At 42.3% G+C, this 27,785-nt stretch overlaps 1 protein-coding gene across 1 annotated transcript in view; it reads left to right on the plus strand.

Annotated features, from left to right (window-relative positions):
• BCKDHB (branched chain keto acid dehydrogenase E1 subunit beta) overlaps positions 1 to 26,306 on the plus strand; it is a 147,235-nt gene extending 120,929 nt beyond the window's left edge. The window contains exon 11 of the mRNA XM_027644785.1: positions 24,748 to 26,306. The gene's annotated coding sequence lies outside the window, so the exon portion shown is untranslated. The remainder of the gene's footprint in view (positions 1 to 24,747) is intronic.
• The last annotated feature ends 1,479 nt before the right edge of the window (positions 26,307 to 27,785 follow it).

Genomic DNA, 27,785 nt, shown 5'->3' on the forward strand with positions numbered 1-27,785 from the left:
ACACCAGTGGCAGCTGCTGCTGATGGGTGATGAAGAGTGAGAGGGAGGTGTGAGGTGGGCATTAGGATTTCATTGTGGGGTCATAACCCTGCCTGTCCCTCAACCAGTGATCCCAGCTGCCCCAGGCCTCCTGCTGTGCTACCAATCCCAGCCCTGGCCCCTTGGGAGAGGGAGCCAGCCTGGACATCACAGTCTGTGCATCTGTTACCTACCTGTGGTGCCTGCAGCCATTGTGTTTCACCCCCTGCCATCCATTCTTGTTCCATCTCCCCTATTACAGCTATTCATTTCTCAGGGCCCTCAAGAGGCTGAAACATCTACTCAGGCAATGATGGGGTGTTGTCACATACAGAGCATGAGCCTTTGGGAGATGGCACTTATTAGCTTTCACCAAAGAATGAAGAATATGTGATTCATCTTGTGTTACGAGCAATGAAATTACTAAGTATTTTGCTGTCAGCATCACTAACTGAGCCTTCAGCTACCATAGAGCTGTGGTTTAAGTAAGGCTCTGTGCAAATTTGTCTGGGTTTCTACACCAGCTCACTCTCTTCAGCTTCATCTCTTGCATAGCTGTTTTGTGGCAGCACAGGAATTGCCTGCATCCTGCATCCAGCCTGACATTCAAGTTATTAATATGGTTAAAATTATCACAGTGGAGTACAGCTGCAAAAGCAAACTGCTACTTGTAGTCTCTGTGTCCATATACACACTGAAATGAGTGAGGCTGCTCTTGACTGAATCTGGCTCCCTGAGACTGAAGTTTAAAGTATTTTTCACAATGAGTTTAATTAATTTTATTTTTAAAGACAGGCAATCCTTAGGGTACATTCAATTCCTTCCACTATGCTGGTGACATCCATAGATGAAACCTTGAGATCCTGCAACTTAGGTACAAAATATGGGGCCATTTTCTAAGCCAGTTCTTAGGATTTATTTTCTTGTTTTCGAGCCGGGGGAAATAGTTAAATTCAAGTGAGACTTATTCTTTTATTACTTATTTATGAAGCTCTTTAAGCTTTTCATTAATTCTGATGCTATGCTGAGAAATCTGCTATGGAAGTGTCACTTCAGTCCCTTGTAATGAGGTGAGTTATGGCTGCGAACGCTCCCCCTTCGCTGCCAGGGAACACAGAGACCTCATGCTGTTTTTGGCTGGGATAGAGTTAATTTCCTTTCTAGTAGCTGGTACATTGCTGTGTTTTGAATTTAGTATGAGAATGATGTTTCAATTGTTGCTCAGTAGTGCTTACCCTAAGTCAAGCACTTTTCGGTTTCTCATGCTGTGCTAATGAGGAGACACATGAGAAGCTGGTGGAGAGCAAGGCCAGGACAGGTGAACTGAACTGGCCAAAGGGATATTCCATACCACAGTACATCATGCCCAGTGTGTAATCGGGGGGCAGTTGGCCAGGAGGGGGAGGTTGCTGCTTGGGGATTGACTGGTCATTGGTCAGAGGGTGGTGAGCAACTGTATTGTGTGTCACTTGTTTCTCTTAGGTTTTCTCCCTCTCTCTCTCTCTCTGTCTTTTCTATTACTATTATTATTATTATTGTAATTATTAAAATTAATATTGTTTTAATGTAATTTTATTTTGCTTAAATTATTAAACTGTTCTTAGCTCAACCTACAAGCTTTACATTTTTTGCCCCTATTCTCCTCCCCACTGGGGAGGTGGAGAAGAAGAGTGAGTGAATGGCTGCATGGCACTTAGTTGCCAGCTGGGGTTAAACCACAACACTGAGAAATAAAGCCATGGCTATATTGTCCTGTATCCTGTACACCTGGAGAACATCAGTGCTTGCTGCCTCATCACCAGGCCCCGGCCATACCAGTTGGTTGATGTGACTACAGGGCTTGTGCAGGACCGACCGCCTCTCAGGACAACCCTCCAGCTCAGGCAGGGTGCTGAGGCTGCACACTGGCAGGAACAACAGATCAGAAATGTTCCCATGTGCCTTTGCATGTGAACAAGTTGTTCAGGTCTGGGTCACCACCACCACCTAAATGTTTTGCTTACTGAGGCTGAACAAAATTATAGTCTCTCTGTCGACATGCTGTGCATCCTTACTTGCCTGTGGCTGTAAGCTCACTCTCTGCACAATCCTGCAGGCTGAGCCCATCAGACAAGAATATTTCAGGCTCTTATTTGCACATAAACCTTCTTTTATTTCCAGGGCCATTGAACTGTGTGGGTGGCAACCCTTTCAGCTTCACCGGTCGGTTGTTTCCTCTGCCCACACTGGAAATGATTAGGTGTCCCTCTGCCTCAAGATGAAGGCTTCTTACTTTGTAATTTGCGAGCCCCACCATGATGAGAGTGCAGCACACAGCTCCTGAGGCAGTGTCCCAGAGCAGGGCTCAACTGTGGAACCCAAGAGGGAGCTCAGTTGGGCCGATCTGGGGCTATTTATATACCCCTGATTTGTTTGATCAGAAATTATTTGCAAGGAAAATCTGGGGGGTTGGTCCCATCCACCTGTTGTAGAAGTGCATGGATTCTAGGCTGGTGGAGCAATGACTACTGTTCGTGCATGAGTGTGTTATATGTACACTTTGGTGAAGAACATACTAAAGACGCTTGAGTATCTTGGAGGAAAAAAATCAGCAGAACACTGCTCATGTGTTTTTAAGAGGCTATATATAGTGAGGCACTTGAACTGTGTCCCACTATTTGAAATGTTCAGAAACATCTCAGTCAAGAAACAAGAAAGTGACAAAATGTGGTGAACACTATAAATTGTAAACTACAAAGCAAGCCCACATCTTGCAACAAAAGCTGCTTTATTCAGACAAGGAAGTGAGCTTAGGCATAACTTTAAATAGTATGCATCAGAAAAACTCTCAAATTGTATATAATTTGACATAATTAAATGTAGGTATTTCATTCTACTACAATTTGCTGCCTTGCCCCTTGTGCCTACAATGTTGATATTCATTGTAGATTCGAGCAGTTTATTTCAGTGAGAGCTAACCCACACTTGCAGAGCCCATATTATAATTATCCTACTCCAAAGTGCCAGTCATGGTTCCTCTGTTGCCCATCAGAGTGCTGTCAGAGCCAGCACCAGGCAGAGAGGCGTTCACAGTGACTGCAGATCCCTGAGCAAGCTGCTGCCCACTCTGTCCCCTTGTCTTCCTTCTGGACTCTTGTTTTGAAGACTGCTTTGATTTCCTCCTTATTTTGCTCCTCTTGTCCCCAGCATAAAGTCAGTCTTTTGACTGTTGAAGTCTGGGGATGTCACATTTCCGTGAGAAGAACATTGTTTCAGGCAGTATAAATGGGAGGAGAAAGTTCTGCAAACTTTGTTTTTTTGTCCTGTCTGTTATCTTCAAACCACTGAGATCCCAGTGATGGTAGCTGTGAGATGAACACATGGACCATTAGACTGTGTGTCTGACTTCTCCTAGACCTGCAAACTACTGGGGTTTGGTGCAGGCTGGGATGTTTAGCATGAATCACAGAATCAGAAAATAGTTTGATTTGGAAGGGAACTTTACAAACCATCTAGCCCAACCCCCCTGTCATATTCAGCTAGATCAGGTTGCTCAGGCCTCTATCCAACCTTGCCTAGAACACTTCCAGGGATGGGGCATCCACCACCTCTCTGGGGCAACTTGTTCCAGTGCCACATCACCCTCACAGTAAAGAATTTCTTCACAGTATCTAATCTAATCCTACTGTCTTTCAGTTTGGAGCCATTCCCACTTTGTCCTATCACTACATGCCCTTATAAAAAGTCCCTCTCCATCTTGTAGTCTCCCTTTAGGTACTGGAATGCTGCAATAAGGTATCCCCAGAGCCTTCTCTTCTCCAGGCTTAACAACCCCATCTCTTTCAGACTGTCTTCATAGCACGGGTACTCTTGTCCTGTGATTATATTTGTGGCCCTCCTCTGGACTCGTTCCAACTGGTCCATGTCTTTCCTGTGGTGAGAACCCCAGAGCTGGATGCAGTACTCCAGGTGAGGTCTCACACGAGTGAAGTAGGGGGACAGGGAGAGAATAACCTCCCTCAACCTGCTGGTCACTGTTGCTTTTGATGCAACTCAGGTTACTGCTGTCTTTCTGGATTGCAAGCACACATGGAAATAAAATGACCAATGGCATACCACAGGAGCACAGGGGCCCAAGCTCTGTCACACATGGGAGAAGAACTTCCAGCCCATGAAAGAGTGCAAACCTCCAGGAAAGAGGTGGTGGTGTGCTCAGGGGCTTGAAGGGCCGTGACCAAGGTTGTGCCTATTTGGGCTCAGGTAGAATTAATTTTCTTCATAGTAGCTAGTATAGGGCTGTTTTGGGTTTGTGATGAATACACAATGATGTGTGATGCATGATCACACAGTGATGATAATATTGAGATGTTTTTATTATTGCTGAGCAGGGCTTACACAGAGCCAAGGCCTCTGCTTTTTGTACTGCCATGCTAAGTTGGAGGTGCATGGGAGGTTGGGAGGAAACATAGCCACAACAGGTGACCCAAACTGACCAAAAGGATATTCCAGACCATATGGCATTGTGTTCAGTATATAAAGTGGGGTGAAGAAGATGAGGGGGGGTGGGAACATTTGGAGTGAGCTGTTTGTCTTCCCAAGTCACCATTACATGTTACATCTCCCTGCTCTCCTGGAAATGGCTGAACACCTGCCTGCCCATGGGAAGCAGTGAATTAGTTCCTTGTTTTGCTTTGTTTGCAGGCACAGCTTTTGCCGTTCCTATTAAACTCTTTATCTCAACCCATAAGTTTTCTGGCTTTTACCCTTCTCATTCTTTCCCTGATCCCATTGGTGGGGGAGTGTAGTTACATGGTACTTGTTTGCTGGCTGGGGTAAAACCATGACAGGGGTGCTATTGGCTTGCCCTAAGAGCTGCTGGCACATGGGGAACACCTTTCGTCAGTGGTGACACGAGTGTGTCAGTGCCTGCAGCATCTTGTTTATGTGGCTAATGGGCAGGGTCTGGTGCTGAGCAAGCAGGTGATGCCATGCCATAGTGCCAGGAGCAGGAGCAGCCCTGCTTTGCCACAGAGCTGGAAAAAGAAGGCCATTATCCAGTTCAAACTGCAGTCCCTGTGTTATGTGCTGTTTTGGGTGCAATTCCACTGGAATAGATGCAATGAGCAGGATGCAATCCTCAGCTCTCAGTGGTTCTTTCAGGGGGAAGCACAGGTACACCAGGGAACAGCTGAGGAGCTTCTGCCTCATCACTGTCAGCATCATCACCTTAAAAACTACCTCATCACTTGCATTTCTAGCTGAAACTTACTGTGGTACTGTCAGTAAACATTGTATGTCAATAGAGGTCTGTATCATATATACTCATCCTGGTATATACTATTAGACTGACTATATTTTTTGCTGGGATAGAATCTGAACATATTACCAAGGTTCAGCTTAATTCCTTTGCTTCCCCTTTCCTTGCTTATTATCTCATTGTTGGAATGGGAAAAAAGACCAAGAGGCATCTCAAGTGATTCTTGTGAAGAAGATCTAAAACTCTGGCCAACAATGTACTAAATTAGTTCTTTGATGTTGACTTGACTCACAAATCTTTGTTTAAAAGAAGGAAAATTGTTTAATTTCTGCTATATCAACCCCCCAATCATTTTTTCACTATCGTGGGTTTTTTTTGCTTTTTGTTCTCTTTCTTTTACTTGTGTAAGAAAATACACCTGAGAGAAAAGTGCTGCCAATGTGCTATACACGAGAGATTGACCCAGGTAAACGTGTTGGAAAAGAGGGATTATGCTTTACTTTGTTTGCTGGGATTTGGTTTTCGCTCCAGAGACTTAAGGCAGCGCTTGTAGCAATGGTAGCTAAAAATACTTCCATGCAGATGTAAGATTTCCAATCTGACAAGATTTCTTTAACAGAAAAACCTGTTTAAACAAAGTTCTTGATGTATTTTTTTCTCATCTCTGTGTCTCAGACTTGGCTGCCCTCAGCCTTCAACACAGGTACAGCTAAAGACGATGAAAAACATTCTAGAAAGTATGATGGGAGTAAGCTTGTGTGTTTAGCTGTTCCCTAACCAACACTGGCTGGGCTTTCAGGGAGGGATAACCACATCCATACATTTCTATTTTTACATTCTGCATCAAACGTGTTATTACCACTGAACTGAGCAGCCTACTGAGAAGTGAAACTTCAGGTATTGCCTCTCACACACCCGAGGAAACCAGTGCCACCAACCCAGCCAAGAGGGTTTGCAGCGTGTTGGCTCTGGAAGCAGTGGTGGGGATGGTATAGAATCTGATGAGGATGCTCAGCCCAGGGGAGCTTGTCCCCAAGGGATCTTCAGCCTCCCTCTGCCCCCGCTGCTGCTCTTGGGGCAGGAAGGGTTCCAGTGTGGAAATCAGAGCTGGTTCCTTTTTCCTGTGTCCTCAAGGGCAAACCATATGCTGGCACCCGGACCCAAACCTACTGGCACCTTCAGGGATTTATGAACAGAAATACTTTTATTGAGCCCTTTGTAAGTTCTCTGTTTTTCAAGTAGACATAGGTCAGTGGTTTGACTGCACACTTCAGCTACCAGGATTAAGGTCACAAGAGCACTACTGAGCTTCCAAAATAATAATTATAATTAAAAAACCCAAGTCTTCCTTTTGCATGAATATGTCAAAGGATACAGGAAATGCATGGATAGATGGATTTTTTTTTTTGACAGATCTCGTAAGATTAATACATTTGCTGAAAAGCCCTTTTGCAAGCAGTATTTATATCAAGCGTTCCCTTCTAAAGCTTACAAAATATCTGAAAGTATTAAAAAAATCTGTGTTCAGTACCTGTATGGCTTCCAGTTGTAATAAAGTCAGTCATGTGGCAGATATGATTGGCCTGAGCTATTGAGGCATTTTGGGGGTGTTTATATATTTGAAGTTTTCTAATTCAGACCCCTGTGCCAGAAACATGTATCAACCTTTTAATGTTGACATTTTTTCAAGTACTTTTTTCAATGTGTTCTCCCACAATCCCACTTTTCATTTTGATACAAACTGAGAAATCAATAAATGAAAGGTAAAACTGGTGTTACAGACATGATCCTTACTGCAAAGGTTTACTAGGTGAGCTGTCCTGTACAAAACGTACCGGGTTGAGCTCTTGAGACCTCTTTTGGGCAAAATTGTTTGTGTGGAAGTGTGGTGCAAATTAACAAGAAAACAACAGTCAGTCCCAGAGAGACATCTTCTGCAGTGGAGATCACTATGGCCAGGTCAGAGGCACATATGCTAACTGCAGTAATAATAACTGGGAATGTCTTGGTTACATGCCTAATTTGTGGAGGCCAGTGATAAGTGACATTCCTCAGGGATCAGTACTGGGACCAGCGCTGTTTAAATCTTTGTCGGGGACATGGACAGTGGGATTGAGTGCACTCTCAGCAAGTTTACTGGCAACACCAAGCTGTGTGGTGCAGTTGACATGCTAGCGGGAAGGGATGCCATCTAGAGGGACCTGTGAACCTCATGAACTTCAACAAGGCCAAGTGCAAGGTCTCACACTTGTGTAAGGACATAAATACAGGCTGGGCAGAGAATGTACTGAGAGCAGCTCTGAGGAAAAGGACTTTTGGGTGTTGATTGACAAGAATCATAAAATTGTTCCTGTTGGAAAAGACCTCTAAGATAATCAAGTTTGACCATTAACCCAATACCAACATGTTAGCACTAAAACATATCCCCAAGTGCCACAGGCATATTTTTTGAACACTTTCAGGGATGGTGGTTTCACTGCTTCCCTGGGCCCTTTTGGGGAAGAAATTTCTCCTAATATCCAACCTAGATCTCCCCTGGGACAACTTGAGGCCATTTCTTTTTGTCCTATTGCTTGTTACTTGGGAGTGGAGACCAGCTCTCAACTGGCTACTGCCTCCTTTCAGGTAGTTGTAGAGAATGGTAATGTCTCCCCTAAGCCTCTTTTTCTCCAGACTAAGCACCCTCAACTCCCTCAACCGCTCCTTGTAACACTTGTGTACCAGACCCTTCACCAGCTTTGTTGCCCTTCTCTGGACACACTTCAGCATCTCAATGTCCTTCTTGTAGCCAGGGACCCAAAACTAAGCACTGGATTTGAGGTGCAGCCTCACCAATGCTGAATACAGGGGAATGATCTGGTCCTGCTGGCCAATCTTGCTGACAACAACCAGGATGCCATTGGCCTTCTTGGCCACCTGGAACACTGAAGATCATCATGAGACAGCAATGTGCACTTGTAGCCCAGAAAGCCAACTGTATTCTGGGGTGCATTAAAAGAAGTGTGGCCAGCAGGTCAAGGAAGGTGATTCTGCCTCTCTACTCTGTTCTGGTGAGACCTCACCTGGAGTACTGCATCCAACTCTGGGAACTCCAACATGAGAAGCACACGGACCTGCTGGATCGAGTCCAAGGAGGACCATGAAGATACTCATAGGACTTGAGCACCTGTCCTGTGGAAACAGTCTGAGAGAGAGAGGATTGTTCAGCCTGGAGGCTCTGTGGATTACAGCCTTCCAGTACCTAAAGGAAGACTACAAGAAAGATGGAGAGGGACTTTTTACAGGACACACTGGGAATAGCTTCAAACTGAAAGACAGTAGGTTTAGATTAGATATCATGAAGAAATTCTTTACTGTGAAGGTGGTGAGGCACTGGAACAGGTTGCCCCAGAGAGGTGGTGGATACCCCATCCCTGGAATTCTTCAAGGCCAGGCTGATTGGTGCCCTGAGCAGTCTGGTCTAGTGGAAGGTGTCCTTGTCCATGGCAAGGGAGGTAGAACTAGATGATCTTCAAGGTCTCTTCCAAACTAAGCCATTCTATGATTCAATATTTAATTCCAGCTTGATCTTCAACCAGCAAGAAAAACTTGGCTCTATATAAAGGGATGGTGGCTGCTGATGGGGGTAGATGAGAAGGCTTCAGAGATGGGAGGTTGTGTATGAACCAAATGTGGATGCTGACAGAGACTCAAGAAACTGGACTGGAGAGCCTGGGCCAACCATGAGCCATAATGCCTTGGCAGTGGTCTCCTCCCAATAGCAGTGTTTTCAGAGAGCCCAGGGAAGATTATATCACCTGAAGATGTCAGAAGAAACAGGAAAAACAGAACTGCAACTCTATGTCAACAGAGAATGTGGTGTAAAACACCATCCCCAAACCAGCCAGGCTGCTTTAAGGCAACAGTAGAAATTAGACAAAAGTGATGACAATCACCTCTTTTTTTGTGTGCGCTGAGGGAAACCTCAGACAGCAGCACTGTGATGATGTCAGCTTTTGGCAGGAGCCATGGATGTGCAGGTGAGCAAATACCTTGCAGCACCTACTTGTGGCATGCAGGCGAAAAGTGCCAAGCAGCATCCGACATGGGAGGAAGATCTGGATAAGTCTTGTATGTTTTTCAATGGAGGAGAAAAGCAAGTGCAGCTCAACAAGAGGCAGTAAAGGTCAGTAGTGCTGAGGAATTTCGTTTCCTTGGTGAGCCCCTACTGGAATGGCAACAATGGAAATGCCAGAGGAAAGATCAAGGAGAGAAGTTGGTAAAAACCCTTCAAAATGTAAAACATTGAATCAGTGACATACTGTGCTTTCTGGTGGAAATAAATATGGGTGACAAGAGTTAAAGTCATTCACTTACTCTCATAATGTTGACAGGGGATAAGAGAGGACAAATAGGGTTAGGGGTCTAGAAATGTCTGAGAGAACTGGATCACAGCCAGTAAGCTGTGGTAGGAAAACTGGTTAGATCAGGAAGATAGTGAAGTGGAAAGCTGGCAAGGTCCTGTGGCCAGCAGGAATCAAGAAAATGTTTGGAAAGATGGGTCAAGGATAACCAAGAGCACTGTGTCAACAAAATATTAGTAAAGACCTAAATGAGCTGAAGACCATCTGGAAAGAAGTAGATGAAAGGACCAATGTCTGTGGTTTTGGAGAAGTCATCTGCTGGGTTTATGAGTCATGGAGACCAAAACCAGATAGAAACAAGAACTGGGCAGACACAGTTAGGCCTGCTGTGTCTGGGGGTGAACTACTAATTTATTTTGCATGTACTGTATTGCTGATTCCCTCCATATTTGAATTTAAAAATAGGGCATTTTACACCCAGAAAAATGAGTAATGTTTCTGAGTTTAATTCATACCACTCGAATCACTGCTTCTGTGAATCTGGTGGCCAGCAATTTTAAGTGTATGTGGGAACCTCAAGCTGTTCCCTTGCTTTCATTTCATGTATTTACTATACTTATAGTAAGACTGGAAGTGGTGATGAGCATTACAAAACCAGATCGCTTTTGCTAGATGCTGCTGCTTTCAGCTCCAGCTACTTTCCTTTCCCATGAAGCCACTGACTACTACATGCTTTCATGCAGAACATAATGTCCCAGGGTAATAGCTGGAGAGGTGACAGCTGTCATGCACTCATAGGCCAGATGTGTGCCCGTGGCTACATCTGTATCTGTAACAGAATGGGATGCAGCAAATTATGGATTGTGTTTTTTACTATGTGCTGGGTTTGCTTGGAGCGTGGCTGAGGATAAGCTTTTTCTGTCACATTCCTGAGAGTTTGGGGAAAAGTTTCTGAGGGCCTTTTACAGTGTGTTACTGAAGGCCACCATGACACAGTAATTTAAGTATGTGACACTGACTGTTTCTCAGTCAGTAACAGCTTCATAGTTCCTGCTGGAATGGGATGCCAGCATGACTGTTGGATCTGGGGTTTTCCATTGCTTCTGATGCTCATTGACTCGAGGGGAAGGTTTCTGATGTGCTAGTTTTTTCCTCCTGTTTGTGTAGGTAGTGGTATATCTCATGTTGTGATTGAAATGTTTAGTAACAGCAACAACCATGGTAAGCCTGTGGTACACTTGGGAAAACCAGTGGAAGAAGATACAGTGATGGTGAACTACCTGAGTTCAGTTTCTACAGCTTTAGTTGACAAATTCAGGATTTCCCCCCAGCAGTCAGAACAGAAACTCTTGCCAAAATTTCTTTTACCTGCAGAAAGAGGCCAGGTCTCTTTTTTTTTTTTCTGAATGAAACTTTGATGAAGTCAGTCACAGGATGTTCTTGTTTGCTGCAGTCACAGAAATATAAGGCGTGTGGTTCCTTCACAGATCATTTCAAGCAGTTCAGCTGAACAGATGTTTGGCTGTTCACTAGAGGAGGTAGTTTCCTTTTCAATTGTCATTCCAAAGCAGTGCTAGGAATGTGGTCAAGAAATGCTATGACATAAAACTTGGACTGACTTAAAGATAAGTTCTAAATTTGTTTTCTACATAATCATCTCTGCTTAAACCTAGACCTCTTTTTTCTAGAATGCTGATGGCAGTTTGGAGACCACAATACGTCTCTTCATAAGTGCAGTGAGCTTACGGCCCACACCTTTCCAGAGTTTGTCCTGTCACTTCCTTGTGCAAATCCCACGAAAGATGCCTGTAGCTCACCAAAGAACTCCATTTTGGTTACATTTCCATAATTACGCAAGAGGCACAGGATATGTCTCTCTCCAAACACACTTATTTTTCTCCATATCAAAGACACTTGTTTCCTTGTTCAGATCAAAGACACTTCTCAGTGTTAGAAGTTTCTTACAGGACGAACTAAGCCAAATATTTACAGTGCACTTGCTTGATACCTCTATCAAACCATACCTCAGTACATACATTACTTTTTACTTTGTACTCCTCTGTATTTATGTTCATTTTCTTTTAACCCCGGAAGGACAGTAAAGCTGGTACCAGACACTGCAGTAGCTTTCGTGCTCCTCTTGTTATACAGCTTTTTTCTTAATTTTTTTTTTTTAAGCTTCATAAAGTGCTTGTGTACATATTCCAGAAGGATATGACAGGTATTTAAAACTGGGCTACGAGCTGAATTATATTAGTGATAAAAAAAAAAAGACTAATTGCCCAGCCAGGTGGATGCAGCAGAAATGGGGAGCTCCATGGAACTGTTTCTTATTGCACTCGGGTGTATTCCTTGGAGTAGTTGCTTCTGTGCCCTGTCAGACCACATGCATTTCAGAAGCATAAGACTATCCTTTGCTATTTACTAGTTAGTCAGAAAGCTCTGATAACAATGATTAAGAAAAAAAAACAAAAGCAAGTGGGGCTGACTGTCTTGGCTGTCTTATCTCCTTCAGTAAATCTGCCCAAAGTATAAAGAGACACTGGCACATGCAAGCTAAAACCTCAGACCTGGAGGAGTTGGGTTTGAGCCTTTTCACTGTTTTGGGCTATTTTTTATTGATAGACAAGACAGCCAAAAGAGCAGAGGTGTCTTTTTTTTTCCTTCTCATGCCTCTCTATAGCCACTTTTCACAAAAGACCCCTGTGGGTTAAGCCCAAAAGATTAAGTAGGGATGAAGTTGAGTATATTGATCACTGGACTGCTAAACATACATCAAGTAGAGAGGCATGAGGCAGGTCTGACTCTTGTGCTTCTCGAGCAGTCACAGTAACTGAGCTCAGCTGCAGGGAAGCTGCAGCTGCAGACAAAATGTGAGGTAAAAAGATCTAGTCAAATTTTCGAATGAGACAGACATCTTCCCATTAGAGAAGGGAAGCATGTGTGATATCACATGTGAAAATCACAGGGAAAGAAAGTAACTGTTTAGGTTAAATGGCAATGTTAATAGTAGGTAAAAAACTGGAGATGATGAAAATTAGGTCAGTTGCTTCTTCCTGTACATCCTGAGCCTCCTCAGGTATTGTAAAAACATCTGGCCTCAGGCTGTGCATGCTGCTGGATTCATGTTACATGTCATAGAATCACAGAATCAATTAGGTTGGAAAAGACCTCTGAGGTCATCAAGTTCAACCTATGACCTAACACCACCATGTCAACTAGACCACTAAGTGACACCTCCAGTCTTTCCTCAAATACTTTCAGGGATAATGACTCCACTACCACCCTGTGAAGTCTGTTCCAATGTCTAATCACCCTTTCTGTGAAGAAATTCTTCCTAATGTCCGACCTAAACCTCCCCTGGCACATCATTTCACTATGCTGGGCAGCACAATGCCCGAGTCCTTTCGTGTCTCTATCCTCTGGTCTCTGTAGTGCCATTCCCAGTTTGCTGTAAAGCAGAGCTGTTACAGCCAGCCTGCTTAGCAGAGATGCTGGGAAGATTAATGTATGAAAGATGGTAAGGTGCTCGGATGCTGTAGTCATGAAGGTCATGTGAGTACATAAGGCAAGCAAGCTGGGATTTCAGAAACATGGAAGAAACTGCTGAAAGCCAATAATACCTTTATTCCTGTTTCCATGTGGAACTTCTGAAAACCATTTGCTCTGATGGCAAAGAAAATGCATTTGTTTGCAACTGCTCCTCTGAAATTTCAGTGGGAGGAAGAGACCATGTGGCCTGTGATTGGCATGAGCAGTTCTACGTTTCTATAATCCCCTGCTGTATACTCCAGACCCTCACTTTGTCCTTCATCATCCAACCACTGCTGCTCAGATTTTCATTCATTCATGTTCTTACAGAACTACTTGCAGCACATGCTACTTAGAAAGCTGGTGCCTGTTAAAAAAGCACTAGTTTCTGTCCTCTGACTCTTATGAGAGTGTTTTAAAGCCTCTTGCCATTGTCAATGGAAGCAGCTGAAGCTAAAATTATTATCCTCCAGATGTTTCCTCCCTCTGGCTAGTGGTCAGTTCCACAGCAATCATCTGGTCTAAGTTTATCTGTACAAATGTATACTTTCCTGTAAACAGGAAGGAAAAGTGACATGATGTTTGTGTAGTTTGGATATCGTCTGCAGGACTTTTGAGGACTACTAACAAATCATGGACAGGCAGGAGTGGGATGACAATTTCAACCTGCTGATGGTCTTCAGGATGTCACATGTTCTGTCAAACACCTATGCAGGGATTGTACTGATCACAACTTGTATTCAGTGGTGGTTAGGATATAACAGGAAAGGAAAGGATCAAAGTTGAATCATTCCTGAATGAAAAACAGAGCAAACTACCTGAGATGGGTTTTCAGTCAGCTGAAATAGGCAGCACTGTGCTGCAGCTCTCCTGTCTCTGGGGTGTGAGATGAACAAGCCTAGAAAGAATACCTCTTCCACTTGGAAGAACACCCACCCTCTTGGGTTTTCTGCTTAAGTTTTCCTCTGAGAGCTAGTTAATGATTTTCACGTCTCTTCTGATAGAAGAAAGATAGCCAACTCGTGTGGCTTCGATTCCTGTCTCATTTATCTCTGCATGTGTTGCATCTATGGCTTTACTGAGGTTATTTCTCAAAGAATAGGTTTCTGCAGTGCTCTAAATGTTACCTGGCACAGCTCTGAGGAATTAATAGGCTTGGAGGATCTGGTCAATATAACAACAACAACAAAAAGACCAATTTCCTCCTGCTCAGCAGCCTAATCAGTTTTATCACAGCTCATGCATTATCAGCACTTGCTCTTTGATCAAGACACATTTGAGCTTGGGGTTTGCTGCTGTAGTTTGTCTGCTTAATTCAATTACTTATTTGATCACTTCTGAGAGAAGTATCTATAGATTGAATTTCCATTTAATTTGTATTGGACATGAGCAAAAAACTTATCTTTCCCTCATTTCCTGGAATTGCAGCAGCAACATGAAGTGTGTATTTATTTGCACAGACATCAACTAAATGTCATTACTCCCTGTTGACGACTTTCAAATGCAAGAACAAGTTGCCCTCTTGCCCCATGGACACCAGCTGTCTGCTGGGAAATACAAGAGCCCTTCTCACTCCCTCTGCAATGACAGACACCTCTCCCAAAGCCTCAACTTGGACCTCACAAGTCTGCTTTGCTATTTTGTTGCAGTTGTGTCAGATATAACACAGACACAGTCTGGACTGACAGAGACCAGTGGACAGATTTTATTCTTGACAGAGCAAGCCAGCTCCCTGAAGGAGCTGCAGGCTCATATTTCAATAAAACTCCATAAAATTAGTAGTTTATGAATATCCAGAAAACAAGTTACATATTCATGCAACAAATAGGCTGCAGAAGATGCAAGCTGCTCTCAGGCATCTCGAGCTTCTTTTCCTCCCAGTGCATTTGACAGCAGACAACCTTCTTGCTTCATTTTGAGGACACTTTAATGTTTGGAGGAGAGAGCTAATAGGTTGTACTTGATTCCCTTCATCAGCTTCTGGGACACTCTGACCTGGGTTGCAAGAATAACAAAGATTTTTGTTTTTTAAGTCCAAATGTCAATAGTGCCCCATTAACTATTTTTAGTCAGTTGTGAGACCCAAGACTAATGGTATTACGTATCTCATTGTCTTGGTTATTGTGTCATTGGTGGGAATGATTTTTATAACCAATAAGGACATTATTGTACACACAGCACTAATATGGTGAAGAAATGCTTAAAGAATTTGTAAAAATGACAGAAGATATAAAAAAAACAAGTTTAAAGAGCTAGTTCTTCAATGACTATCCTTAATTGCATTTCTGGATGCCATCTTGCTTTTCATAAGCTGTATGAAAACAAACAAGGCTAACAAGAGCACTGATTTTAGCTATAAGAAGCATTAATATCAATTTTGGATGTACAGTTGAATGAAACTACAGCTTTGTAGGGCAGCTGTGTTGTGTTCAACAGAAAGCAACTGTTAATTAAGTCTCATTTAACCTCAGTCTGACATGACAATCCAGAGGGCCCTTATCATGAAACCAGCCCAGCTGAAGAGTTGTGAGTGCACTTCCACCCTCCCTAGCTCTTGGTTGCCCAACACATTCCTGTCTTCATTGACATCTCCTTATTACCCAAGGTTCCTACCTGTGCCTTCTCATCTCTCTCCCCAGAACTTCTGGTGCTTAGCTAAACTCTTCCCACAGTCACATTTGTAAGGGTCTACTGCTCTGGCCCCTTCTCTGGCCCTGAAATAACACCTGAGAAGATAGTCTGTGTGGACATGTTAAAAATCCCATGTAGAAGGCTTTTTTTTTGTAGGGTTTTTTATTCCTCTGAGAGGATTTGCTAGCCTCATTTTAACTTGACCTCAGGTAAACTCCAGATCTGTAGGCAGGATTTGGCATGGTTGAACATAATACTTTTCTTCTACTTTCAGCCCTCACCATTTCTATGGTAAATTGCTTGTCTATCTATTTTAGTTCATGTTTAATATAGAATATACTTAAGAAATGTGGAAGAGTACCAAGCTGTAAAATAGTCCTTAAGTGAGTCATGAGACCCAAATAGCTCTGCTGACAAAACAGGAGTAGTTCCCAGACCTTAACTTCTCTATATCCACCCACACTTCTTGTGCACCACCAGTGCCTACCAACCCCTCAGAGAAGTGGAGCTACTGAAAAGTCCTATTCTGTGAGGTGTGTTGAGGTCATAACCATGACCTCAGTATGTTTCATATGACCCTTATACATATGACCCTTATGATTTAAGGGGTATTACACATTACTAAATTCTTTTGTAGATGGAAGGAGTTTGTGATCCACTCCTATTCTCTGAAGAACTGGAGTCACAAGTGTACATTGCTGGGTCATGTCCAGCTTTAATCCACCAGTACCCAAAGTCCTTCTCAGCAGCACTGCTCTCAATTCCTTCATCCCTCAGCCTGTATTGATACAGGAGGTTGCCATAACCGAGGTGGAGCACCTTGCACTTGGCCTTGTTGAACCTCATGAGATTCACATGGGCCCACTTTTCGAGCTTGTCCAGGTCTCACTGGATGGCATCCCATCCTTCTGGTGTGTCAATCGCACCACTCAGCTTGGTGTCCCTTCGTCTATGTCATTAATGAAGATATTAAATAACACTGGTCCCAGTATGGACCCCTAAGGGATATCACTTGTCACTGATGTCCATCTGGAGTGGGAAAAGATATTGCCAGTGAACACTGAGACAAAACATATAGTTGTTGACTATATCAGCCTTCTCCTCATCCACAGCTGCTGGTTTGGCAGCCTTGTTTATCAGGGGCAGTATGTTTCTCTGACCTTCCTTTTCTGGTTAACACATAGAACTACTTAACTGTACAAGCCATTCTTGCTGTTCTTTGTGTCCCTTGCCAGGTTCAGCCCCTTGACCTTTCTCACCACATCACTATACAACCATGAAACTTCCTTATACTCTTCCCAGGATACCTGTCCCTGCTTCCACTGCTTGTGCATTTCCTTCTCAACTGAGCCATGACAATCTCTTGCCTTCCTTGCCCAATTTCTTACAACTGGGGATCGAGAACTCTTCTGCTCTGTGAAAAGCATTCTTGAAGATCTGCCAGCTCTGTTCTGGTCCCTTATTGGCATGGGGAGTTTCCTGGGGGATCCTGTTGACTAATGCCTTGCAGAGCTGGAGTTTTGCTTTCCTAAAAGTCAGAGTCCTGACTTTACTCTTCGCCTGATTCATATTTCTCATGACTGCAAACTCCACCAATGCATGATCACTGCAGCCCAGGCTGCCTCCATTCTTAATATCTCTGACTAGTTCACTCATGTTGGTGACAAACAGTATTACATCCCATCTTGTAGGGCTGTCTATTACCTGGCTCAAGAAGTTATCCTCCATGCATTCCAGGACTCTCCTGGATTGCTTAAAGCTCACTGTGATACTTGTCTAGTAGATGCTGGAGTGGTTGAAGTTCCCCAGTAGGATGGGAGCCTAGTTTCTTGCAGGTTTATCTAAAAGCAAGGCATGTATTTTTACAAATAATTCAAATCTACAGTTTATAATTAAAATCTACAATTTACAATTAATTCCGTAGAAACAGGTGTGTAACCAGTATTGTCTAAAAATATAGTTTAGACATTATTCTTATTTAAAAAAAATTGGAAAACATATAGCTAAATGAAGAGTTGCAAAATATTATTTATTCTGAAAGCAATTTTTCCTGACATTTATACATGTTCCCGCAATTTATTATTGACTTGTGGCAATTTAGAAGATTGTACTCACATGGTAATAAAAGATACTTTATCTTCCATTTACAAATATAATCAGAAAATAATACTGACACAGTTATGATTTTCAGCTCCAGGTTCAAGTTGTTGAAGAAATATCAGATATGTGTTTTAAACATGATCAGTATCCTGTTTTCCTTTTCCTAAGCTGTCCACTATCCATCAGACTTCATGATGATTTTATATAAATTATATTAAAGGTTGTAATGGCATTGTAACTTAGAGGATTTCACAAAAAGAGTTGTGATATTCTCTGTTCTGCCTGTTAAAAGATAAAGTTACAGTTACTGTAGGCAGCAAGAGAGATCTATCACTTCTGCATCAACAGGAAACTCAATAGCAGCAGAATCTGGGTGCTTGATGGTTTAAGGAAGTTTGCTGTGATTTCAGTATGTGCTGGACAGAGCAGCTCCAGTGATGTCTTAGTACTCTCATTGCCATCAGAGAAATAGACCATCTTAGTAACGGTCACTGATTTTTCTAATCCAACCCCTAGTGTACATATCTAATAAAAAGCAGTTTTGCAGTGAGAGATTTTTCTGTGGTTTAAATGTTGCCAGAATGATGGAAATGTAGCATGTTTTGACCCCTGTCCCCATTCCCTGTCCTTCATTCCCTGTCTCCTGTTCCGGGTCCCAAAGGAGGAGCAAGGATTTGGAGCCTGCCTGTCAGTGGGAGGGATGTTGCAAGTGTCAGCTCCAGAGCTGCCTTTCTGGGAAGTGTTTAGCCCAGACAAATTCATCACACATTTACATATCTGGTCTTCATGAGTCAGGGAATTTATGAAATTGGTGGACTATTTATTGCATTAAATATTGAAAAGGGGTTGTGTGGGCAATTAACTTTTGTTTCATTTCTTTTTTTGTAAATGAAAGAAGCTTGTAGGCATCAGTAGATATTTTGTGAAGATGGTATTATTTTGAGCACTGAGAGTTAAATTAAAACATCTGTCTGGGCAGGCGTTCTGAGGGGCTGCTGCAAGTCTAAGTATTTTTCAGGATGAAAAAAATGGTAGAGGACATGGCAAAGTAATGTATGTATGTGTCTCTGTGATTACCGTGGAAGCAGTGTTACCCTGGGCTGAATGCCTGGCCCCAGGGGAAACAGTCAGTGTTTTCATGATAACTGTGAGGATGTCAGTTCAGGATTGAGATATGTGTTTGTACAGTGTCACAAATGGAATCAGACTCTCTGCTGAGTCTGTCATAGCCAAATTCAGTCCATTTTTTCCCCTTCTCTAAACAAGAAAAGAATACCTGAAGTAAGTGTGTTATAAAATCAGCACTGGTAACATTGTGTTGAAAAGTAAAATATGCCATTAATTCCTACTAAAGAATGATGACTATAGTGTTGCAAAATGGAAATGTCATAACCATGCTGGTGTATTTACTAGAATACAATAAGGGAAGTTGTGTGATTGACTGGTGTCATGAACTGGATAAATATCCTTTATAGGCAGATACCATCAGCACATGGCCTTGTTTGCTGTTTTTAGTTAAAGCAGAACTATTGCCTATGTAGGAAGGTCTTTATGGAGCCAAATGCCAGAGGTAATGGCTATTTACCGGGTTGTCACTTTTTTAGCTACACACACTCAGCTGCTGTAGCACTTTCTGTATGTTCCTCTTGTTCGTAAATATGTTCTTCTTGGTGGTATTTGCATGTACAATCTGGGAAACAGCAGCTTCTAAACTTTGATGACATTTATGGGCATTTTACTGCTGTCAGTGTGATACTCCAGAAATGTTCTTTCTTTCCCCTGATGATTTCATTGTGCTTATGCTTCTTGCCAGCACTTCTAATTTTAATTATGTCTTAAACTATAGGACCGCTTCATAAGTTTGCTTGAAAATCTACCCAAAGACACCATTACTGCTTAGTTAGATGTATAACAACCAAACATCCTTATAAAACTAAGCTTTAATTCTAGGTCTGATGAGCCTGAATTCTAATGAACTGTGTTTGGATGTATAAAAGTATATTTATAAACACAGTTTATCTGAAGAAACGTTGACTGCATCCCTGTCCCTGGAGCTGCCGTGGGCTGCACTTTGAGGTGGTGGGGAGAAATGAGTTTGAAGCCAAGCTGAGACAAAGGGCTTGTACAGCATTTGCCCAGTGCCAAAGGATGCAGATACCCCTGTCCAACATCCCTGCCTGTGGCAGGTGCAGGGGGCAGGTGCTTCCTCCTGGCTTTGTGCAGTCCCACTAGCCATGCTCAGTGTGCAGTGCAAGCTATCATTTTCAGGCACAGCAAAAGCAGTAAACGGGCAAAGGGAAAAACCCCAAAGCACCAAAACTCTCTGCTCTACACTGTCCTAAGTGTCTGTGTAGGCTACAGAGTGACTCAGATGCACAGGTGTAGGATGTTTACGGTAAGCTGATTCACCCTCCAAGCTTCATCTCTAACGGGATTTCAGTCACTTCACAAGAAGATGTTTTAAATATAGGTGTGTTGACCTTGAATTGCAACCTAGCCTAAATATTCCCTGTAGGAGAAACATTGGCTTCTTGCAAGTGAGATTTTCTTCCCAGTCTCTTTAAAATGCCTTTGAGCTCACTCAGGGGTGAAATCAAATAACAATTAAATAAAGCCCAAAAGGAATCAAAAATTGTTGTAAACAATGACTTCTTATGACTGCCTGTAACCAAATAATTTAGCCTTTCTGAGCAGAGCAGTTCCTTTCAAACTTTCCAGTGTGGCTGTCCAAGGCTCACTTCACAAGAAGAGAGAAGAGTTTTGAAAAAATACAATGAAAGTTTTTAAGCTGCTGTATAATATCAGATTAGACAAAGAGAATGGTGGTTTTCAGGCTATAAGGAGAAAACAAAATACTGGATTTCTGGAAGCACGGGGCTCCTGCACTGATTTTGGCTGAAACTTCATGACTGGAGAGTTTACATCTCTCCAGGGCTGTTGTTTCTATGCCATGTGAATTCTGGTGGAGAGTGGGCAACAGTCATGCTTTTGCATAGCCTGCTGGCAGATTACTGGAAGTATAACCAATGCTGTGGTGCAGAGTGAGGTAAGTAATGTCCTAAAATAAACTCTATCTGTATATGTTTGCAAATACCAATTATTCAGCATTGTTTTACTCTAATCCACCCCATGGGACTCACTAACAAGAACCTGGGCTACCCTCCCCTTCAGGGGCAGATCATAACAGATCCTCACTATAACTATCTGACTTAAGTATACAACCCAAATTACTTTTTCTTCACTAAACCTTGTCTTATAACTTTTTTTTCCATCAGGAAGAATCTTCATCCCTATGAATAGTGAAACTTTGGGGCTGCACGTTAGCTCTGCTTGTGGCTAGTGAAGCACAGCTCTCCCAGGGCAGCTGAATGTGACTGCACATGTCCCTGGCTGCTGGGGACCTTGTCAGGCTGGCTCAGGGCCACTGCTGAGTGTGGTGGCAGCTGGAGGCAACAGTGGCATTTATTGTGGCATCATTTCAATTATCTGCCTGGTAAAGCCCAGGCTAAGGCACTCTTCTGGATAGAACCTCGCTGTGGCTGTCCTTCCACTCACCATTACTTCTTTTGTGTGCCCAGTGAAATGGCTCCTCTTCACTGCCTGACCTCACATCCCTCGCAGCAGGACAAAACCCAGACAAAAATATCACCTTGTTCATACATAATAAAAAAGTCATTTTCACCCCAAACCAGGACTAGTTTTGCTCTGAAGCTGGCTTGCTCTCAATGGAAAATAGGCCTGATACTGCTTTAACAAAATGCGCAGAAGTGAACCCACTTGTTTATACTGAGCTAGGAAAATCCCTTGACTTTGCTGTAGTTACAAATGTTTTTCACACTACTGTTCAGGACTTCTGCTTTTTATGTCTGGCCCAAAAGACAGATCTCTCCAGTCATCAAGTACTTGTTAACCCCATTTATGGGAAATGGTTGTGCACTGAGTCAGAGGGAATAATGACACTTATTGAATCACCAGCACCAGCATCCCATGGGTTTTCCTTGGAGGCCTCTCAGCTAAATATTAGCTAGGAAAACACAAGGCTATAGGGACTGCCGAACCAACTGCAGCCAGTGGCTCACCTACCATCCTTCTGTCCACACAGACGTGCTTATAATCGATGGAGCCCAGGCTCTGCCTTGGCGCAAAGTCAGGCACCGCAGGTTTGCATCCAAAGCTCGCATCTCACTGCACATTAATTCTTTCCAAGCAGTGGATAATGTTCTATCCCCAGCAGCAGCCAGTCTGTTGCTCTCTGACAGCAAATTAGAATGCTTTCAGGCAATGTCTGCTGCCTCTCCCCCACCACAGCACTGGCTCTGGCAGGCGATGGCAGCAGCAGACAGAGCTTCCCTTCCCCTCGCGTCCCAGGCTTTTCCCTTAGGATGTGATGCTAGCCAGAGCTGTCCTTCTAGCACAGGCTTTGTTATGGCACCCCACCATTTCTCTCCCACTCCATCCTTGCTCCCCTCTTCTGAGAAGGTAAGTTATGGCATCCTAGAGCCAGGGAAAAGGAGGAGGCCAGCTCGGGAGAGCAACGTGCTGCAGGTAAAGCTGGGCTTCTGAGACCTCAGAGGACACGACTGGTTGCATTGGAGGAGTCATTTGTGCACTGAATAGGTTTCACACCTGACTGATCTGAGCAAGTCATGATCAAGAGAGGATCATGGCATGTCTCTGAGTCCTTTACATGCTCACTTCTTTCTGGACTGCAAGGAATCAGGGTGTTCCAACTGGCTCAGAGTTCAACCTCTGACTCAGGTCTGAAGTAAGAGACATTTCCATGTGCAAACAAGCCCTTTCCACCATCAGAATGGGTGAAGCTGCCTAGGTAGGCTGGGTAGCTGCAGAAGCAGGTGCCAAAATAGATATTTATAAATAATTGTGACCAGAAGATACTGTTTTGCTTAATCTGAGACCACAAAGTGGTATTATGTTGATGCTCTACAGAACATTAGTATCCTGAATTTTTAAAGTGAAAAGGTTCTTTAAAAAAAAATCCTCTTTGCTATTGACTTATGTGTCTAGAAGTTTGTTATTTTCTACTGTGTAATAAAATGGAGCGTCATCGTTATTTTTCTGTTGCACAGATACCTTTTTAAACTTTCCAAAAATGATGAAAAGTTTTGATGCAGAATATATTTTGAGCAGTTTGGATACATCCATTACACAGGAGATGTATTCTACAGTCTCTTATGTAGACTTTGTTTTATTTGAATGTCTTCTATACATTTAAAACACATTCAGGTGAACCAGAGAAGCAAAGACAGTACTCTTTCTCTGCTTGGGTATGTGAAAACAAAAGAGAAATGGAGAAAAGCCTTCATGACCACACTTAGCAGGTGTGAAAACTGCTCAGATCTTTGTCAGATTTCAGTTGTCTCCCAAATTAGTTCAAAATATCACCAAGCACATAAGTCAGGAGTGCAGAAAGAGGCTGCAGGACTGAAGGGTGTCATACTCTTATCAACCAACAATTAATCAACTCAGTAGCATCTGCAAATCTCAGCAGGAGGTTTCAATGTGTGGTCAATAAAAGCTCGATCCAAGCCATGGTCCCTGATGCATTTGATCTTCCCCTTGTATCGTGAAAGAGTCCTTGAACCTGGCTCCAGTTGTGTCACCAAATTTCTGGTAAGGTCAGACATTACGCCCTGCCAAATGAGTTTATCCTGATAGAGCAGTTTCATGTGCAGAAATTATGGTCTTTCTTTGCTTTAGAAGCCACTGCATAGTACTGGCAACACAAAATAACTTTCCAGTGCAGCTCAAACCTGGACACACTTCAGTGCTGTGTGAGCCTCCTTAGTACTCTCTCTTAGAAGGTCCTGTTCATAGGCACAAATAAATTTGTTAAATTTTAACCCACAATTTTGTCTGATATTTTACATGCTGGTAATTGGACTCAAACTTTTTTTTTTTTCTGTTTCTCTAGAAAGTTGATGGAAGAACTGGAAATGTCAACATTTTGACATGATTCCTGAACAATCATTTCTGGAGGGATGATAGAGGAAAATATACTGATTTACCAGAAGGATGGGGGGGCAAAATCTTATGCCCTTTCCCGTGATTGAATGCCATACCTTTGGGATGGCAGCAGTGGTACAGGTTGAGTGAGAGAGAGTAGAGGAGAGCAAGAGAGAGACAGAGGCTGGGAGGAGGGTTGAGTTCCAACTCTGGGCTGCCATATGGGTCAAGGCCTAAGCACCTTGGCAAACCCTGGTCTCGTGGACCCTGTGAGGCTGGAGAACACAAACTTGTATTTTTCTAGGAGGGTCAGGTCCAGTTATACTGCAGAACTCCGTGCTGTCTGAATTTTACAGCTTTTTTCCCTTATCCCAGGTTTGAATAGCATATTCATAAATGCTAAGCACTCTCAAGCCAACAGCAGTGTTTTCATTGATTTAACATAACCAAGGTTTCAATCCAGTCCCAAAAACTAAACAAGAGATGATATTTTGTCAGTTCAACAGTGGCTAAACCATACCACTGAGAATATTCCTCTCCCACTCTCTCTCAGGACTGAAGGATTCAACATATGTTGTGCAGAGTTTAATTCAGACAAATATTATTAAAAAATCTGTTGTGTTGGCTGTTGCTGTACAATGATAACAAGCCTTGGGTATGTAAGCCAGGGTGAGAGAGGGTTTGTCCTTGGTTTCTGAAATCTAATGTGCCTGTGGTCATAATGCTTGCAAACATTTGTTGCAGGTGGTCAAGCAATAACTGTTTCACAGGGCAAACTTTAGAAGTGCTGAGAAGCAAAGTAGCAGTTTCAGGTCTTCTTGGGCAGGTCAAGGAAGGGCTGTTCACCAAGAAGCCTTTGTTGTGTTGACATGTTCCCTCTTTGTTGAATTTTTGGTGTTGTTTTTCTATTTTATGTTTCTCCAGAGTACCAAAGTCTGGCTGCCAGGCAGGATTCATGAACCCTCTGAGAATGTGCAGCAAATCCTGTTGGCTTGACTACCTGATCGATGCATCTCTGTCTTTTCATCACACAAGGCTGACAGGTCATCTTATCTCCTGTCCCTTTCACCTTCTGACCATCTCTCCAGCACTTTGGCAGGGATCTTGATGTGATTTTTCATCTCTTTTGCAGGTAAACGTATAACATAACTTCTATTGTGAACTGATCCTTTTTTTTGTGATCAGTTTTTTTCCCTTTGTAGAGGTCTTTTCTATCAGTGGCTCCAAGCTCTTTCCCACTTTCTGCATGCATTTTACCTGTAATTTCTTGAAGAAGGAAATAACTTAATTGAAGTTTCCAGATTTAATAAAGATATTTGAATGATTTGTGATAACTTGGGTATACAGGAGGTTATACTAAAATCTCATTTGGAGATCTATTTCAATGAAGGTGTCCATCCACATAAAAAGGACACTCAGGTCAGCAGAGAAGGGCTGCCTAAGAAGGTAAAACCAGATAGATTATGGTCTGACTCTTTTTTCAGGCTGGAGACCCTGCTGGAGATAGGGTACTGCACCATGAAGTCCCTTGGTTTGACCCAGTGTGACCAAGCTCACGTGTGCTTTAGCATATTGTAGAAGGGACTTTTGTGCAAAGAAACATTTTCATTTATTTAACTTCAGCCTACTCCTTTCTCCTCTCAGCTGATGCCCCTCAGTTCAAGTATTGGAAAAGATGGTGAAAAATTTATCAAGTGTGGAAAAAATAATCAGCAAATATTTTTGTTTAAACATAAAAGAGTTAGCATTCTGCTCTACTAAATTTTTGATAACAATGTCAGTTTCAGCAACATTCCTAGAAGCATGAACACACCTTAAGATTGCTCTGTTTTCAAGAAGTCATTGAGATGAATTCTACTTCAGGCACACATTTTGGTTATTTGCCTATTGAACCTCAATGTGCCTGTGGACTGGGGATCTGAAGGCAGCAAATCCCCTTGGCTGTTTGATCCTATCCCTTTGCTGTGTCACATCTGCTGAAGTGCACTGTGTGCAAAGGGGATGTAAGAAATGGCAATTTATTTTATAAAATGACCATGAGCATGTATGGGCTGCATTATTTTATTCAATTTAAATTGGTATTTTTGATTTTATTGCTTATATATAATGGAAATTACACTGTTCTACGGGTCTGCCTATGTTTCTTTCTCTATACAGCCTGCTTACTCTGGGGAGGAGATTTGGGAACTGTAACTAAAGGTTAAGCAGGTGATTTTTGCATTATGTAACTACTCTAGAATAGTGCTTCTCTAATTTATTCAAAAGTAAGTTTGCGCTTCTTTTCTGTCACAGATAAATATTAATAGCTACTATTTGGCTAAATAAATAATTACGACAACCAATTTCACTCTGAAAACAATCTGCAGCTTCAGTGAATAATCTCTCATCAGCTAATAAATAGTGGTCAGCTGTGTTTGCCAGTCTTAGGAAATACAAGAAATAAAAAATTCATATTTAATGCAGTGCACTTCTATTATTCTGGTTTATTTATTAACTTCCTATGCAAATGTTTTTGTGAGCTGGTGAGAGGAATGCTTATTCTTCTACATTGCCATTTGGACTAAGGTCTGTCATCCAGGGGAGCTGGTTTCAAGAAATTTATGTGAGTGGGGCAGGGAAAAACAGGTTCCTGCATGCTGCAACAGTGAAATAGAGGAAGAGACATAACTTCATCTCTGGTCAGTTACTGATCTTTCAAGGGCTTTCTCTGAACTGCATCAATCCACACAGCTCAAGAGGTAGCATGTGTCCATGGGAACATGGGTGCATTACCCTGGCGTATATGACAGTATGGGAATTAGGTGCATGTCAGCTGCTCTCTATCTGTGCATATTTTGCTCTGCCTTCAGTATAAAGTAACTGACTCATCTTTACTGGGAAAAAAACTGGGGACCAGTTTCTTTGAAGTATTTTGCCATACATTCCCTTCATCCTCTTATCAATAACATTCCATCTGTTCTGGATGAGTTGAAAATGCCACAGAATCATGAAAAATTACAGTATATTTTTAATAAAAAACTGAAATAAAATCAATAATCTTTCCGGGTACTTGTTGTCGCTAAGAAAGTCTGAAAAAACTTTTGACAACACACTTGTTCTGATTTCAGTTGAAGGCTTCCTTGAACTGAAACAGAGCTGAATTCTGGTGTTCAGCATGCACCAGCTCAGTTCTTAGGAAATGCTATTTCTCAGCTTGGCTACTGTCTTCAAGAAATAAAAAATTCCCCTGCTATTTCAAGAAGTAAAGCAAATATGTATCTTTACTGTTTGCACAGTGCAAACTTTCATTTAGTAGCAAACCAAAAAAAGAAATTGGACAACACCACCTTCCCATTAGACAAATGGTATTTAAATTAAACCCAGTATAATTTGTGTAAGTTATCTTCCAGGTCTTTCCATTCTTAAGTCAAATTTTGAAAGATTCATAAATATAACAGTATTTTTCAACCTTTTCTGCCATGGACAAAACCTCCCTAGGGGACATGCTTTGTGTTTCAATGAGTGCAAAATGATATTCTACCTCAGGAATGCATTTTGTAAATAGGGAGGGTTTTACTGTGAGTCATTAGCCAAATAAAATATCTGTTAGAAGAATGAGTGGTAGGGGTAATTTCCATTGTAATTTGGGGTCAGGGTACTTGAAACCATGTTCTCACCAAAATATAATGAAATAGGAGGTTCTTTGACTTGATGGAAAGGTGAGGCTTTGGTAGGATGGAACAGAACTCAGATTATTTGGCTTTTTTAAATTTTTTTTGAACAAATCTGAATGGCATGTTAGGGGTTAAAATAAGTGTCCAGAGAGAAAACAAGAAGGAGTAATTGTGTCTCATCATTCCTTCTGTCTGTCCCCACAGTGGGCTCCAGCAAGAGGTAATAAGAACAATTGCATGTAAAGTCCTGATCAAGCCCCATCAATCCACAATATTGCACACTCTGTGAAATACTTTTTGGGACATTTT

The sequence above is a fragment of the Corapipo altera genome, unplaced genomic scaffold (genome assembly GCF_003945725.1).
Source record: "Corapipo altera isolate COAL_440 unplaced genomic scaffold, ASM394572v1 2, whole genome shotgun sequence".
NCBI lineage: Eukaryota > Metazoa > Chordata > Aves > Passeriformes > Pipridae > Corapipo > Corapipo altera.